Genomic DNA, 16,686 nt, shown 5'->3' on the forward strand with positions numbered 1-16,686 from the left:
AAAAGAGAACACAGGCAGTAATTTCTCTGACACTGAACATTTTTCTAGATAGATATCCTGTGGCAAGGGAAACAAGAGCAAAAATAAACTAGTGGGACTACATCAAAACAAAAAGATTTTGCACAACAAAGGAAATCATCAACAAAACAACAAGGCAACCTATGAATGGGAGCAGATAATAATGAATGATATATCTGATAAGGGGTTAATATCCAAAATATGAAAAGAACTTGTCAACTCAACACCAAAAAAAAAGTAGGCAGAAGACCTGAGTAGATATTTTTGCAAACAAGACATACAGATGGCCAAGAGACACATGATTCTATTCTTACAGAAATCTACTTTGCAAAACAATTCAACACTGCTGCTTAGAGAAGTGTTGGTCTAGACATTAAGAGAACTCTAACAATAATAGAAATGATATAATTCAATTCTTACAGAAAACACATAAATGGTATTACTCTTATCTCTTTACAAAAGGAAAACTGAGACTTACATCAGTCATGTAACTTATACAGGGACACAAAGGTGGTGTTAGAATCTATGTCTGTCTGACTCCACATCCCGAGGGGCTCTTGACCAGTACAAACATCACATCCCATGGATAATAAAGGAGCGAGAGAGAAGAATAATCTCTTGAGAGTGAACATAAACACATATATGTTAACAGTTCTAATCTTCACCTGCTTACTTTCAGCCCAATTCTACTTAAATGCTCAGCCTGGTTAGGACAGGCTTAGCTTGAGCAGGCAATATCAAAGTTATGAACTTGAACAATGAATGATTTGACACAAAGTGCTTTTCTTCTTGCTAATACCCTATATACCACTTGTTCAGATATTCAACCCACATATTTAGTCTCCTGCAGTCCTAACCTCAAAAAGTGTTTTGAAATGTGAATTAAGGGAGTCATTTTCTTCCACAGTGGGATTTTTTTTCCCTCAAATACAGAATTTCAGACAAGGAGAGAAGATAACCACGAAAACGTGAATTTCTGATTATCTGTCATATTTGAACCATTTTAGTTTGGAAAATAAACAGCACCACATACTTAAACAAAAATGCAGATTCACTCCTGCATGATAGGAGGGCAACAAGTCCTCCCCACCCTCATTACCCAAAACACCATAAAGCTTAACACAACTGTCAAAAACAACCATTTCAGCACTCAGAAAATCAACCCGAGGCTTACAACAAACTGACAAACGGTTATTAATAAAAACCACTGAACTTTGAGTAAGAACAGCATCAGTTGGTGATGATTTTTCCTGGGGATTCTGATGAACCCCAGCTCTGCATGTGCAGCAGTTCAATTAGGGCAAGGCATAATGTGATAACTGCAAGTTTAGCTGCTGCTGTCAAAGACGGGGTCACTTGATTTAAAGTGTTGTCAGTTAAAGTGGTGATCTTAGTGGCACATGGAAGAAAGGGAGGCCACTGTTTCCATCTGTTTGAAGTATTGGGTCTTTTTCAGGCAAGCAACAGCCTGGCAGGCAAGTGAGAAACTTAATAGGTAATTCTGGGAGGTGAGACAGCCACATGGGGCCAGATGAGATCGCCAAATATCCTGCACTGACTGAGGCTGGTCTATGTGCAGCAGAGACTGGAGTGGGTGCAAGCCACTCATACATTCTTAGAAAACAGAATCTGAGCTGACACACAGAGGAGATACAACAGAGCACAGTGGAAAATAAGAGCCAGGAAAAACTTAAAATAGCCTATACACTGAATATGCTTCCCATATCAGCACAGATCTATAACCAGAGAGAGGAAGCCATACTGGTTCCAACTATTTGAGCATAATCTCTGACCAATAACTGATTAAAGATGAAGCTAAGCAGAAAACAGAGGAAAACACCTAATAGGCGAGGTTTAAAAATAAAGATGGTTAAAAAAACAAAAACAGGAAACACTAAACAGAGACATCAGGGGCCACACAGTTTGGTGTTTAGGCTAAATAATTACCAACCACACAAAAAGAACCACAACAACAACCCTCAGGGGAAAAAAATATTAGAATCTAGAATTGCTATAAAATATTATCTAAAACATCCAGTGTTCAACATAAAGAAATTATGAGACATATAAAGAAACACAAAAGTGTAACCTACTGACTCAGGAAAAAAGAGGCCAATTGAAACAATTTCTGAATGTCCTTTTATGTTGGATTTAACAGATAAAGACTACAAAGCACCAATTATAAATTAATTCAAAGAACTAAACATGTTCCACCATGTTCAGAGAACTCAAGCATGACATCAATGATCTACTGAATGGAATATCATAAAGCCATATTATTAAAAAACAATCAAAATTCTGAAGTTGAAAACTACAATAACTGAAATGAATGATTCACTAGAGTGGTTCAATAGCAAATCTGTCAAAATACAGAATCAGTAAATTTGAGCTTAAATCTACTATCCATTCTAAAAAAGAAAGAAAAACAATGACCAAAAAATAAATCAACAGAACCTCATATAATATCAAGTACACCAATATAAGTATAAACAGAGTCCCAGAAAAAATGAGGGGAAAGAAGACAATATTCAAAGTAATTATGGCTGAAAACCAAATTTGATTTAAAAACAAAAAGCAACATTAATCAATGCATCCAATCTCAACAAACCCCAAGTAGAATAAACTCAAAGACATTCATACCTAGACATGTTATATGCCCCCCCAAAAAGAGAAAATTATAAAAGTGCCAGAAGAAAAATGACTGGTCCCATATAGAGAATCACAATAACACTAACAGATAACTTTACATTAAAAAAAAAAAAAAAAAAAAAAGAAGGCAAGAAGCAATGGAATACCATGTTCAAAGTGCTAAAGGAAAAAAATTGCCAACCAAGAAATCTATATCCAGTAACACCATTTTTCATAAAGACATCCTCAGATACACAAAGATTGAGAGAAGATGTTGCTAGCAGACTTACCTTATAAGAAACACTAAAGCAAATCTTTCAGATTGAAAGGAAAGTGACATGATCAACAAGTGGGCCTACGTCAAATTCAAAAGCTTCTGCACAACAAAAGAAACAATCAACACAATGAAAAGGCAACCTATGGTATGAGAGAAGATATTTGCAAACAGATAAAGGGTTAATATCCAAAACATATAAAGAACTCATACAACTCAATAACATAAAAACAAACAATCTGATTAAAAAATGGGCAAAGGAACTAAATAGATATTTTTCAGAAGAGGACATCTGAATGGCCAACAGGCATACAAAAAGATGCTCAGTATCAGTAATCCTTAAGGAAATGCAAATCAGAAGCATAATGAGGTATCACCTCACACCTGTTAAAATGACTATTATCAAGAACAGAAGAGGTAAGTGTTGGTGAGGGTGTGAAGAAAAGAAAACCCATAAGTACACTGTTGGTGGGAATGTAAACTGGTGCAGCACTATGGGAAACAGTGGACAGGTTCCTCAAAAAATTAAAAATAGAACTACCAGCCATTCCACTTCTGGGCATATATCCAAAGGAAATGAAAACAGGATCTCGAAGAGATGTCTGCACTCCCATGTTTACTACATTATTCATAATAGCCAAAGACATGGACAAAAACTAAGTGTCCATCAATGGATGAATAAAAAAGATGTGGTACATATATACAATGGAATATTATTCAGCAATGAGAAGAAAGGACATTCTGTCATTTGCAACAACATGGATGGACCTCCAAGGCATTATGCTAAGTGAGGTAAGTCAGACACATAAAGACAAATACTAGATGGTACTATTAATATGTGGAATCTATAAAAGCCAAACTTGTGAAAACAGAGCAGAATGGTGGTTACCAGGGACTTGGGGGAATGGGAATTGGGGAGATGTTTAATAATACAAACTTGTCACTAGTAGATAAGGTACGTCCTAGAGATTAAATGCACAGCACAGTGATTGTAGGCAACAATACTGTATCATAGACTTCAAAGCTGCTAAGAAAATAGATCTTAATTGTTCTGACCACAAAAAAGAAATAATAATTGTGTGAAGTGATAGAGGCGTTAGTTAATGTTACAGTGGTAAACATATTCTAATATACAAATGTATCAAACCAACACATTGTATGCCTTAAGCAGATACAATGTTATGTGTCAATTATAGCTCAATAAAAATATGTATTTTAATTTAATTTTAACTAATATATACATTATAAAGAATATAATTATATTAACATATAAGGATTGTAATATATTTAATGATATAATTTTATTTAACAGGAAGAAAAAAGATGGAAAGTGACATAAGACAGTAACTCAAATCTAGCAAGAGTGCTGAAAATGACAAATATGTGGGTAAATATAAAAGATCCTACAAATATACATGTTCTCATTTCTTCTCTTCTTTAAAAGACATAAGATTATGAAAAAGGAATAATTATAACACTGTGCACTAAGTTTATAGTGATATAATTTATATGACAAGAGAACAAAGGAGGGGAGAAAAAAAGGATACACAAGCCTACCTCAGAGATATTGTGGGTTCAGTTCCAGCCCACTACAATAAAGTGAATATCACAACAAAGCTAGTTAAATGAATATTTTGGCTTCCCAGTACATATAAAAGTTATGTTTACACCATACTGTAGTCTAGTAGGTGTGCAATAGTATTATGTCTTAAAAAATGTCAGTACCTTAATTTAAAAATATTTTATTGCTAAAAAACGCTAACCATCTGAGCTTTCAATGAGTCATAATCACTGATCACAGATCACCATAACAAATATAATAATAATGAAAAAGTTTGAAATATTGTGAGAATTGCCAAAATGTGACACAGAGATACGAAGGGAGCAAACATTGTTGGAAAAAATGGCCCTGATAGACCCGTGGCCACAAACCGTCAATTTGTTAAAAATGCATTATGTATAAAGCACAAAGTGCAATAAAATGAGGTATGTCTGTGTATTAGAATAAAGTTTCTATATTTTACTAGAATTAAGGTAGTATTTCTGAAATAAATGGTAATAAGTAAAGATGCATACTGCAGTTTCCTGGAAGCACCACAAAAAATATTTTTTAAAAATAGTCTACAAAATGAACAGAGAAGCTAAAATGGTGAACTAAAAAATATTTCACAGAAGGGAGACAGTAAGGAGGCACGGAGCAAGAAATAAAGGCATGAGACAAAGAACAAACTGCAAAATAGCAGGTGTAAATCCCACCATAACTACTATACTTACATTAAATGTGAAAATATTAAACATTCAACTCACAGGACACCAGCAATAAAAGACAAAATGGATAAATTAGACTTGATTAAAATGGAAAACATGTGCACTTCAAAAGACAACTTTAAGGAAATGAAAAGACAATTCACAGATGGGAAATATCTACAAATATATATCTGATGGACTTGAGTTCAGAATACATAAAGATGTATTCTTTTTTTTTCTTAATTTTTTTTTTAAAGATTTTTTATTTATTTATTTGACAGGGAGAGACACAGCAAGAGAAGGAACACAAGCAGGGGGAGTGGGAGAGGGAGAAGCAGGCCTCCTGCGGAGCAGGGAGCCCAATGTGGGGCTCGATCCCAGGACCCGGGATCATGACCTGAGCCGAAGGCAGACGCTTAACGACTGAGCCACCCAGGCGCCCCATAAAGATGTATTCTTAAAACTGAGTAAGATGATGAACAATCCAATTAATAAATGGGTACAGGATCTGAATAGACATTTCTCCGAAGACGATATATTAATGGACAATAAGATAATGAAATGATGTTCAATATAGTTAGTCATTAAAGAAATCCAAAACAAACCCAAAAGGAGATATCACTTTATACCTACTAGCATAGACATAATCAAAAAGACAATGACAAGTGTTGGTAAGGATGTGGAAAAAATGGAATCCTTATATATTGCTGGTGTGAATATAAAACAATACAGCCACTTTAGAAAAACAGTTTGACATTTTCTTAAGAATTTAAACATGATCTTACCATACAACCCAGCAATTCCCCTCCAAGGAATCCATCCAGGAGAGTGGAAGACATATGTCCACTCAAAGAACGGTATGCATATGCTCATATCAGCACTGTTCTTAAGAACCAAAAGTAAACATAATCCAAATGTGCATCAGTTAGTAAATGGGGAAAAATGTTGTATGTCCATACAGGGGAATACTCTTTAGTAATGAAAATGAAGGAAATACTGATCCATGCTACGATGTGAATGAACCTCAAATTCATGCTGTATGAAAGCAGCCACATGGAAAAAACTCCATGAATGTGATTCAATTACATGAAATATCAAGAAAAGGCAAAATTACAGAGATAGAAAGGAGATCAATAAGCCTGGGAGTCAGGCTGCAAACAAGATCAAAATAAGTTTGGGGGGATGGGAAATGGTTAAAACTGAACTATAGTGATGGATATACATGCCTATAAATTTATGTAAAAAAAGACTAAACACTTAAAATAGTGACTTTTACACTATGCAAAATATACTTCAATAAAGCAGCATTAACGACTAAGTAAAAAATATTGTCAGGTGTATTTTTACTGCAACATTAAGTTCAACTCTAGTGTCAGAGAATAACACTCCACCTAATGATTGACATATCTGGGCATCATCACCATCTTCTGAAATTTTAGAAGAAAAAAACTCACTACCTACAGCATTTAAACCCAATGCTGGTTAAATGTCTCCCCGTTTTCAACCAGATTGTTTTTAAATCCATATCCAATCAAGATGAAGGCCCCTATTTTTATTATATAATTATTATTATAAACTAAAGATCAAAGGTAAAATTTAATGATTTAAAACATATTATTTGGGGAAATAACACAACATGTAAGTAATCAGCAATAAAAATACAAACCAAAATTTTTCTAACTTTATAAAGTAACTTCTTTTACATTTACCAATTATTGTGTATTAAGAATTTTGGTGAAACAATATGGAGTCGCATTCTGTCTAAAAAGTATTTTTTTCTTGTTTCTTACTCACCTTTATTATTTTATTATGTTATGTTAGTCACCATACAATACATCATTAGTTTGTTTTTGTTTTTGTTTTTCTCATTAAACTTTTGTTTTAATGGGTCTCAAAATTCTGTGACAGATTTTTGGTCAAGTTGTTTCCATTAAAAAGTACTGATTTTAAAAACTAATAACTTAAAACTGCCACACACACACACACACACACACACACAAAAGCAAATGGTCCACAAAACATTCTCCTTTCCTTCTGAAGGTTTTTACAAGGCATTGTTATCATTAACCAGTCTTTTACTGTTAAACTTAAATGGCCAATTGACACAAACAGTTCTGAGACCGTTCTTCCACCACTGATTAAGACTGTGGTGGCAGGTATTGGGGATAATATTCATTTAGCCCTCTGAGCTTTCTGGGCAGACTTGGTGACCTTGCCAGCTCCAGCTGCTTTCTTGTCCATTGCTTCGATGACGCCCACAGCAACCGTCTGACTCATGTCACGAACAGCAAAACGGCCCAGAGGAGGATAGTCAGAGAAGCTCTCAACACACATAGGCTTGCCAGGAACCATATCAACAATGGCAGCATCACCAGATTTCAAGAACTTGGGACCATCTTCCAGCTTTTTTTCCAGAACGATGATCTATCTTCTCCTTCAGCTCAGCAAACTTGCAAGCAATGTGAGCTGTGTGACAATCCCCCACAGGTGCATATCCAGCACTGATTTGGCCTGGATGGCTCAGGATAATCACCTGAGCCGTAAGGCCAGTGCTTCCATTGGTGGGTCATTTTTGCTGTCACCAGCCACACTGCCACGATGAACATCTCTGACAGATACGTTCTTGACACTGAAGCCCACGTTGTCCCCAGGAAGAGCCTCACTCAAAGCTTCATGGTGCATTTCAACAGACTTTACTTCAGTTGTAACACTGACTGGAGCAAAGGTCACCACCATGCCAGGTTTAAGAACACCAGTCTCCACTCGGCCCACAGGGACAGTACCAATACCACCAATTTTGTAGACGTCCTGGAGAGGCAGATGCAAGGGCTTGTCAGTTGGACGAGTTGGTGGCAGAATGCAATCCAGAGCTTCAAGCAGTGTGGTTCCACTGGCATTCCCATTTTTTTTTTTAAAGATTTTATTTATTTATTTATTTGAGAGAGAGAGAGCAGGAGAGGGGGGAGGGTCTGAGGGAGAAGCAGACTCCCTGCCGAGCAGGGAGCCCGATGCGGGACTCGATCCCGGGACTCCAGGATCATGACCTGAGCCGAAGGCAGTCGCTTAACCAACTGAGCCACCCAGGCGCCCCTGGCATTCCCATTTTTACGGGTGACTTTCCATCCCTTGAACCAAGGCACGTTAGCACTTGGCTCCAGCATGTTGTCACCATTCCAACCAGAAATTGGCACAAACGCTACTGTGTCAGGGTTGTAGCCGATTTTCTTAATGTAGGTCCTGACTTCCTTAACGATTTCCTTGTATCTCTTCTGGCTGTAGGGTGGCTCAGTGGAATCCATCTTGTTAACACCAACAATTAGTTGTTTTACACCCAGTGTGTAAGCCAGAAGGGCATGCTCACGGGTCTGCCCATTCTTGGAGATACCAGCTTCAAATTCACCGACACCAGCAGCAACAATCAGGACAGCACAGTCAGCCTGAGATGTGCCTGTAATCATATTTTTGATAAAGTCTCTGTGTCATGGGGCATCCGTGATGGTCACATAATACTTGCTGGTCTCGAATTTCCACAGGGAGATATCAATGATGATACCACGTTCACGTTCAGCTTTCAGTTTATCCAAGACCCAGACATACTTGAAGGAGCCTTTCCCATCTCAGCAGCCTCCTTCTCAAATTTTTCGATAGTTTTGTCGATCCCACCACATTGTAGATCAGAGGACCACTAGTGGTAGACTTGCCCAAATCTACTTGTCCAATGACGACAAGGTTGATGTGAGTCTTTTCCTTTCCCATTTTGGTTTAGGTTGAGCGGTGGTTTTCACGACACCTCCAGTTCTTAGCCTAGTGCTCCCGAAGGTCTGGGACAGCCCCTTTGAGCCATGTCCTCTGCTTGTCGCAGGTCCGCCACGGGCTCTACATCATTAGTGTTTGATGTAGTGATCCATGATTCATTGTTTTCGTATAACACCCAGTGCTCCATGCAATATGTGCCTTCCTTAATACCCATCACTGGGCTAACCCATCCCCCCACCGCACCCCCAAAACCCTCAGTTTGCCTCTCAGAGTCCATAGTCTCTCATGGTTCATCTCCCCCTCCGATTTTCCCCCTTCATTTTTCCCTTCCTTCTCCTATGTCCTCCATGCTATTCCTTATGTTCCACAAATAAGTGAAACCATATGATAATTGACTTTCTCTGCTTGACTTATTTCACTTAGCACAATCTCCTCCAGTCTCATCCATGTTGATGTAAAAGTTGGGTATTCATCCTTTCTGGTGGCTGAGTAATATTCCATTGTATATACGGACCACATCTTCTTTACCCATTCATTTGTTGAAGGGCATCTCAGCTCTTTCCACAGTTTGGCTATTGCGGACATTGCTGCTATGAACACTGGGGTGCATATGGTCCTTCTTTTCACTACATTTGTTTCCTTGGGGTAAATACCCAGTAGTGCAATTGCTGGGTCATAGGGTAGCTCTATTTTTAATTTTTTGAGGCACCTCCACACTGTTTTCCAGAGAGGGTTCCCCTTCCACAACCTCTCCAACATTTGCTGTTTCTTGCCTTGTCAATTTTTGCCATTCTAACTGGTGTAAGGTGGTATCTCAATGTGGTTTTGATTTGAATTTCCCTGATGGCTAAGGATGATGAATATTTTGTCATGTGTCTGTTAGCCATTTGTATGTCTTCTTTGGAGAAGTGTCTCTTCATGTCTTCTGTCCATTTTCTGACTTGATTATTTGTTTTTTGGGTGTTGAGTTTGAGAAGTTCTTTATAGATCTTGGAAATCAGTGCTTTGTCTATAGTGTCATTTGCAAATATCTTCTTCCAATCTGTGGGTTGCCTCTTTGTTTTGTTGACTGTTTCCTTTACTCACCTTTAATAGCTGGCTGAACAGTTGGCATGTACAGGATTGGGAGCAATAATACAGTGCCTAATGAGCAGTACAAAAGGGGGTTTGCCTTGAGAGCTTTAAGACTGGGTGAACTAAAAATAGCCTTGATTAACTTGCATCAATGACTGACACCTTAACTGGGCCAGATTTTCTTTATTCAATTTATTTTATTTTTTAAAAAAGATTTTATTTATTTATTTGACAGAGAGAGACACAGCAAGAGAAGGAACACAAGCAGGGGGGTGGTGGGAGAGGAGAAGCAGGCTTCCCGCAGAGAGCCCAGTACGGGGCTCGATCCCAGGACCCTGGGATCATGACCTGAGCTGAAAGCAGATGCTTAACAACTGAGCCATCCAGGCGCCCTTCTTTATTCAATTTAAAGGAAGCATCACCTCTTAAGTAGCCAAGAATCATTTGAGAATGTTCTTCTGATTGTTTGTAACTCTCTATATTTTCTTCTGTGTTTAAAAAAAACGTTCAAGCGGGGAGCCTGGGTGGCTCAGTCAGTTGGGCATCTGCCTTCGGCTGAGGTCATGATCCCGGGGTCCTGGGATTGAGCCCCACATTGTGCTCTCTGCTCAGTGGGGAGCCTGCTCCTCCCTAGCCCTCTCCCTCTGCCTGCTGCTACCCCTGCTTGTGCTCTCTCTCTGCCAAATAAATAAATAAAATACTAAAAAAAATTGTTTTAAAAAACGTTCAAGAAAAAAAAAAAGGTCTGGATAATACTTGAGAAGTCTGAACCACTGTAAAATGACAGCAAAAAGAACAGTCAGCCAGCTGCAATGGTTCACCAGCGATCTACTGAAAGGGCATCTGTTTTATGCAAGGGAATGTGCACAGCTGCTGGACAAACTTATCAGGGAGAGACTCTCAGTTGTTAATCAACTGTGTTTCTATTCAGAGGGAGAAAATAGTCAGAAAAAGGACTTTATAGAGTCTGTGAATCAAGACCTACAGGACCTTTGCTCCTACTTTTGAAGGGTAGGAGGAAGGATGATTTAGAGTGAAAGAAGAGAAAAAGTCCTTGAAACTTAACAGCAAGTTATACCATCATGACTCCTTGGCTGAGATAATAGCTGGGCAAAAATCTGCCAGGGTTTGCCCTGAAGTCTTAGAAAAGCCAGAAAATATCATGTCTTGAGGAACCCAGTACCCACAGAGGAAAGGGCAACAGGCATCTGTTCTTAAGATAATGGCAAATACTGATTATTTACCATGTGCCAGCTACAATTAACAGTTCATTTAATCATCACAATAAGCCTAGGAGGTAAATGAGGTATAATTATTGTACAGATCAAGAAACTATGGCACTGAGAAGTCTGATAAATTGCCTAAGGTCATCAAACTGGTAATTGGCAGGGTCAAGAGTAGAACCAAGTCAGTGTGGCTCCAGACACTGTGTTCTTAAACCATTACAATATATGGCTGAGATATTGAAAATATTTTTATCCTGGCTGTAGAAAATAAAGGAATGTGAAGTTAAGTGAAAAATGAATGATGAAAGCTGAAGTAAACAACTCATTAACACTGAGCCCAGGTGTTCAATTCTATAAAAATCCTGATCTACACTTGGCTCAATGTTCAGACCTTCCTTCCCTCATTTATTTCCCTGATACTTATTGAACATCTGGTATGGGCTAGACCTCCAAAGGGTAACAAGAAATATAAAATCTCTGAGCATAAAAGGCTTAGATTTCAATGAGGCCATAATTTGGGAATAATTATCATCCAGTTGAATTGCTGTGGAAGGGATATACATAAAGAGTGGATGGGTCTGCAACAGACAGATACACTCCAGGCATCTCTAGCAACTCGGGCAAGAATCAGATCATTCAGGATGGCCACAGTGTGTGATGTCATAGGAGGAGATGGCTGGGGAGTGAGGAGAGTTCTGAGCAAGCAGATGGGCTGATCACTTTGTCACTCTGGCAGTAGTAGGGAGGATGGATGAATTGGGGCCACAGAGGAAGAAGGTACATCTTAGTACCAGGGACAGAGAAAGAGGCAGAAAACAGAGGAAATTCAATTTTATTATGGTAATACGAAAGATGAAAAATTAAGGCCTCAACTGAGACAAAGGGAGTAAAGGAAAGAGGAAAGAAGATGAAAGATATAGTATCAATTAGCTAGCAGTTACATAATTATACTGTTTTAATAAAGGAATTTATCATTACAGAGAAAATTAAGCAAAAATCTCATGCTAACTTTCTACCATGTACTCCCACAGGAAAACAAGGCATTATTGCTTACATAAATCATGTATAAAAAGCTAAACCTATGAACCTACATCGATACGAAACTAGAGAAATAAAGATCATAAAAACATGTATCTTCACATTTTTAATTTTTCTAGATAAAGCAATTTCTAAATAGAGGTTATAGGAAAGTCTTCAATTTTTAACAAATATTCTCTTCCCAACGAGCATGCATACATTCACTTCACCCTCCCTCAAGCCCTATAAGGTGAATACTATTATCCCTATTTTACATATGAGGCAATCAAGGCTCCAAGAGGGTAAGTAATGTGCCCAAAGTCACTAGATGTTAGTTCTGCTGTACAACTTCTTTTGAAAATGTATTATTCAAGTGCAATTGATAAATTAGGGAATAATGGTATAACTCAAATTTCACATTTGCTCATTTATGAGAGATTTCCTCCAGAAGAAACAAGGTGAATGCAAAAAACTGCACCCAGCTGAACTAGGAATACATGAAAAGCACACACTTCAAAACAAACATCTACCAGCTACCTCGGTTCACTGTGTGAGGTGTGACTCACACCCATTCACATCTGGTGTTACAATTTTCCTTCAGATTTCAGTAAGCCTCCTTGCATCACTCCACAGAAACTCACAATCTTGCAACGCTTTCCATAGCCACTTCCACCAGGGAATAATATATTTTGAAATCTAAAGTACCAAATACATTGCAGTATTTTTTTGTTAACCACTTAACATTTATGATCTTTTAAAAAAATATGTCACTAACAAGTTTTTGAGTATTATACCAGAATACTATTTTCCCATAAGTCCTATGTTTTTGTTGTGTATTTTTGCAAAGCATGATTATTTTTTAGCAACAAATGCTTTCATTAATAGCAGAGCTCAGTTGTGGAGTGATATCCAAGTTTGCTCATTTCAGAGCCAATAAGTTATAGGGTCTCCCACCTTTATGTATGTACTCATCCCAAACTATTTGTACACAATGTGTTTTTTGAACATCTTAAACTTCCAATTCTCTTTTACGTGAACTAGTGTGACTATATATATTCATTCACCCAATTCTTTAGCCCAAAGGCCTTAGAATCAACTCTGATTTCTTTCTTTTTTCTTATGTTCCACATCTGGTCTATTAGAAAATCTTGCCAACTACCTTCAAAATATTTCTACAATTTGATCACTTTGCACATCTCCAACTGCTACTGTCCTAATCCAAGTTGCCATCATCCCTAGCGAGCTATTACAGTAGCCTCCACGCTGATCTTTCTGCTTAAACCTTACACCCTTTGTCTCATGGAATGTCCTTCCTCTATACAGCAGCTACAGTAAGCCCTTTAAATCTAATCATGTCCCTCTCTTAATCAAAGTCCTCCAATTAACATATATACATATATTTAAATAAAATCCTAACTTCTGATCACAGCCTGCAAGGTCTGGCTTCTTTGACCTTAGCTACCATATTCACTGTATCCTTACCAAATAGTCTTTGCACTCTTCCTTGAACACACCTAATATGTTCCCAACTAAAGGTTTTAACATTCACTATTCTCTCAGATGGGAAATTCTCTCCCCAGATACTGGCATAATTTGACTCAAATCTCTGCTCAAGCATCACCTGTCGGATTGGCTTTCCTTGGCCACCATATTGAAAATATCAGCTTCCATCATACTGTATCCCCTAAACCTACTTTGTTTTTCATCCTAGGACTTATCACTATCAGGCATATCGTGTATCTACTTGTTTCCTCTCTGCCTCTGCCATTAGAATGTAAGCTTCATGAAGACAGAAATTTCCTCTTGTTCACTACTGCACCCCCAGTAGCCATTAGCTCTTAACAGAAACATTAATGAAAAAATAGGAATTAGTCACTTAATAAGGACATCAGACATTAGGCTATATTTCTCATGTTCATTAAATAACTTTCAATAGTTAAGTAAAATGAATAATGAGACAATGAAAAAAAAAACCGGTGACTAAACCTGCATAGAAACTATAATATATTATTAAATATTAAATGGAAAATGACTGTGCATATTTGTGTTACTAAAGACAGGTCAAAAGTTATTGCTCAACATTCACAAAGTACTATATTGTTTGAGTTGCCAAGTCAATAGTTCCATAATTAAAACAGATTTTAAAAGTTCACTCACCCCATTAGGTTTAGTTTTTTCTTAACTAATGTAAGATGGGGATTTTTCTACAACCCCACCCTGTCTAACCATTATTTCCATGAATCACCTCCACCATACAAAATGTACTCATACAATTACTTATAAAAATCCTTTATATAGTTCATCTATTTGTTCTTTGTTGACAAAATATGTTAAGGTGTATCTGTCATATAATTTAAATTTCTAGAAAAATTCACTTACACATCTTCATATTTAGAAGCATCTCAGGAAAACAGACTTTCTATTTTGAGAAACAGTGAAGAAGGGAGAAAAAAGAGACTTTAAAGATTATCCAGCCCAGTGATTTAACACTAGTATTCTTTTCTTTGTTTAAGCAGCTGTAATTTTGTCCTTAAAATCTTACATGAAAGCCCAATATGTAAAACTTAAATTGATCTATTTTAGGCATGAGGGTGGGGAGAAAAAAATGGTGGGTCTGCAAAGAAGGAGGAATCCGGAAACCTTGACGGTTTATTCCTCTAAGATTTCAATACCCATCCCTTTTACTATGACTGTCTCTAGGAAACTCCAAAGAGGAAAATTTCCCTTCTAGTCAAAGTGCTACTTTACAAAGGACAAGAGAATGGAGGTTCAAATAGGACTGTAGGAGATGATGGTCTTCAGTTGATAGTGAAGATGAAATTTAGTATAGTCAATTGGATGAAAGCATTGTGTGCAGTTTGTAAAACAAATCCTACTTCCTGAACAAAACCATTTTCTGGGATGAGAAGTAATTTTTGGTTCCTTATTTACAGAAATATTAAATGTGAGGTTTTACTTTGCGTTGCTGGAGACAAATTCACCATGGTAATACATTTTCGTGACAAGATATCCCACTTTCTCTATGTACATTTGTACTTGTCAATTATGTCCTGGCATTCATTCTGTAAAAATGATCACTTTATCTGTAACATGTTTGAAAATGATACCTAATATGTTATGCATCCCTCCTCTAGTTCTAAGAAATTAGTTTTAAATAAACGTAAATCAATTAACCTCATAACCAGTTTTGCTAGTCGTATTGTATTATATGAGAGATCTCTATGTGATATCCTCTCTGCCCAAACACAAAACAAAGAGGACTGCAAAACCATACTTAGAAATCAAATTAGGGTAAACGTTATGTATACATACATGAGTAACGGAAAGGGAAATATAAACGATTACAGATTATGTTTACTAGCTTTATCAAGAACTCACTTAAATTTAATTGAGCTACACAGGATTTTAAAAGAAAAAAGTTGTCTCAAATAATCACAAATGTGATCACTGTAAAGCAAATCATTTTGCTCTTGCCTAGATCTGTTTTTAGAAACACGTCTAATGTTTTCACTTAAACCTTTTCTTTGGGGCACCTGGGTGGCTCAGTTGGCTAAGCGTCTGCCTTTGGCTCAGGTCATGATTCCGGGGTCCTGGGATCCAGCCCCGCATTGGGCTCCCTGCTCAGCAGCGAGTCTGCTTCTCCCTCTCCCTCTGCTGCTTCCCCTGCTTGTGCTCTCTCTCTCTCTCGCTTGCTCCATCTCAAATAAATAAATAAAATCTTTTAAAGAGGATAAACCTTTTAACATTTTGGGGCACATTTGGCCTTAGGAACTTTACCTCAATTTATTTTTAAAGTAAAGGCTTTAAGCTGAAGTTTACATTAAATGGCTTAGAAGTTGAGGGAAGTGCTGTGTTTTTCAGCATAATTTGGTTCAAAATGTGTCAAAAGATCTATGTTTAGTAATTCAATAGCATGTCTAAAAGCAAAAGACCTAAATTAGTTTTAAAATTCTTAATCATCAATGCTTACATCACTGAAATAGCTATATTTACATCAGAATAATAATATTGTTGACAATCCGTCCCTCCTGGGATGCAAGCCATGTAAAGACACAAGTGGCAGCAGAATTACAGCCTACTCAAAATCCTGAGAGAGCTGGCGTCTAACCTGAGGAAGCAGCTTCTTTCCTAACTTCGAGCTAATTGCAGATGAAGAAGAATCCTCAAGGTGAACACCTTGTGTGTTGCCTTCTTGGTTACAAATGACAGGTAGTTTGATATCTGTATCATTCATTCATTCAAAGATTTGCCTTACATCCATTATATATAGGTATGATTCAGGAATTGTTAGAAACAATGCCTTGCACAGACATCATCATAATGAGCTCACAGTAAAAATGATTTTTAAGTTCTTCTTTTCTGCATTTGGGCACATTCCCGCCTTGCCATTTGCAAAGTGACAACTGACCTCCAAAGTTATGAGAATTGTGAAGACAACCTTTTCAC

General features: G+C 37.3%; 1 protein-coding gene and 1 pseudogene across 1 annotated transcript in view; both read right to left on the reverse strand.

The window, feature by feature from the left end:
• LOC145722906 (uncharacterized) overlaps nucleotides 1-16,686 on the reverse strand; it is a 350,887-nt gene that overhangs the window by 123,144 nt on the left and 211,057 nt on the right. The gene's annotated exons all lie outside the window — the stretch shown is intronic.
• On the reverse strand, nucleotides 7,011-9,012 carry LOC145723003 (elongation factor 1-alpha 1-like; annotated as a pseudogene).

This window comes from Leptonychotes weddellii, chromosome 8 (genome assembly GCF_054177405.1).
Source record: "Leptonychotes weddellii isolate Sample4059 chromosome 8, ASM5417740v2, whole genome shotgun sequence".
NCBI classification, from domain to species: Eukaryota; Metazoa; Chordata; class Mammalia; order Carnivora; family Phocidae; genus Leptonychotes; species Leptonychotes weddellii.